Here is a 1484-nt window from a genome sequence, read left to right on the forward strand (position 1 = left end):
GAAAGAAAGAAAGAAAGAAAGAAAGAAAGAAAGAAAGAAAGAAAGAAAGGAGGGAGGGAGGGAGAGAGGAAGGAAGGTAAGATTTTCTAAAGTAAGAGAGAAACATTAAATATTTTTGATGAGAAGCATCATGTATGTCACAACCTGTGTTTCAGAAGGATAACTAGCGACTATGTGAGGAGTTTGGGTCTCTCTGAAAGCAAAAATTTTGGGCAGAATCTGTGGCTTTTCTGTACAATTTCATGATACAGTTAACTGAGAGAGAAATTAAGTGAAAGGATACAAAATAAACAGAAATAATTTTTTAAACTCCAATATTACAATCTAACAATATAATGCTATTGATTTATTCTTAAAATATATTTTTTAATTTAAGTAATATGTATATAATTTTTATTAAAATTTTAGAAAATACAGAAGAGAGGAAAAAACTCAATCACTCATATTCCCATTACCTCAACACAACCACTAGTAATTTTTTTAATCTTATTTATTTATTTTTAGTAATCTTTATACCTGTGGGTTTCAAACTCACCCAGAGATCAAGAGTCACATGCTCTTCCAACTGAGCCAGCCAGGCACCTCAACCAATAGTAATTTTTTAGTGTATTGTCTCTATTGTCTCTTCATCTTTTTTATAGACAAGAATATTTCACTTGTGACCGCACTATAGATAAAAATTTTTTCCTATCTTATTTTATACAAAATATTTTCCTAAGTCACTATATGCTTTTGCTAAACACAACAATCACCAAATGCAAATGCTACAGCAGTTGTTATTTGCCTACCTAATCATCCTATTCCAGATTTTCCCTACTGGCTGAAGCCAATGATTTTTGGTCCACACCTCCTTTATTTGGCTTAAGTAAATCTTCACTAATATAAAGCAGTCAAAGTAGTTCTCTCTTGCCAGTAACTGATTTAATGGCTTTCTTTCAGAAAATGTCAAAGTTTTTTACTTTGACAAAGTTTTCTGTTACTCTAACAGAAATGAGCAATGTGAACAATGCCCCCCGAAGCTATCACATCCTAATCGTTGGACCTATAAATGTCACCTTATTTGGGAGATGGGTCTTTCCAGATGTGATTAAGTTAAGGGTCTTGCTGGATTAGCTGGGTGGCCCTAACTGCCATCATCAGTGTCATCACAAGAGAGAAGCTTCCACAATACACATACTAAAAATGGAATACTATAGAGAAAAGTGCATGGTCCTGCACAAGAATGACACACAAATTCATGAAGAGCTCCACATTTAAAAGAGGGAGAGAGGCAAAAGGAGACTTCACATGGGCACACAAAGGAGGTGATACAAAAATGGAGCAGAGAGGTTTGAAGACTGGACTGAGGTGGCCGCATGACAAGAAACACTAGCAGCACCCTGAAGATGGAAGAAGCAAGGAGTGGATTCTCCCTGAGAACATCCAGAGGGAGCACAACCCTATCAACACCTTAATTTCAGCCCAGTGATACTGATTTTAGACTC

The 1484-nt window shown here is 35.6% G+C and overlaps 1 non-coding gene across 1 annotated transcript; it reads left to right on the forward strand.

Moving 5' to 3' along the window:
* Nucleotides 1–1155: 1155 nt before the first annotated feature.
* Nucleotides 1156–1257, forward strand: LOC125935876 (U6 spliceosomal RNA). The gene has a single exon (XR_007461855.1). It is a non-coding gene; the product is annotated as a U6 spliceosomal RNA (small nuclear RNA).
* The last annotated feature ends 227 nt before the right edge of the window (nucleotides 1258–1484 follow it).

This window comes from Panthera uncia (assembly GCF_023721935.1).
Source record: "Panthera uncia isolate 11264 chromosome A1 unlocalized genomic scaffold, Puncia_PCG_1.0 HiC_scaffold_17, whole genome shotgun sequence".
In the NCBI taxonomy this organism is placed as follows: Eukaryota; Metazoa; Chordata; class Mammalia; order Carnivora; family Felidae; genus Panthera; species Panthera uncia.